The sequence below is a fragment of the Penaeus monodon genome, chromosome 19 (assembly GCF_015228065.2).
Source record: "Penaeus monodon isolate SGIC_2016 chromosome 19, NSTDA_Pmon_1, whole genome shotgun sequence".
In the NCBI taxonomy this organism is placed as follows: domain Eukaryota; kingdom Metazoa; phylum Arthropoda; class Malacostraca; order Decapoda; family Penaeidae; genus Penaeus; species Penaeus monodon.
In genome coordinates this window covers 40,990,550-40,990,767 of record NC_051404.1, presented here as the reverse complement: position 1 = coordinate 40,990,767, position 218 = coordinate 40,990,550, and positions in this window count along the sequence as shown.

Below are 218 nucleotides of genomic sequence, written 5' to 3'. Positions count from 1 at the left end.
CACAGACTGGCGGTTTATATCCTGACCCTGGCAAATTACGTATGTGACGTTTCTGCATGCACTCTTCCGGATGAATTAGATTTGATATTCAAGGGAGAATGTGAATTATCACTTATTGAAATCAGAAGACCCTAAACGTAATGGTAATCACTGCATTTCTCGAACAGTGAGATTTTCAAAAATGGTAATGAATGCAAATTCAGAGTGGGTTTGATGGC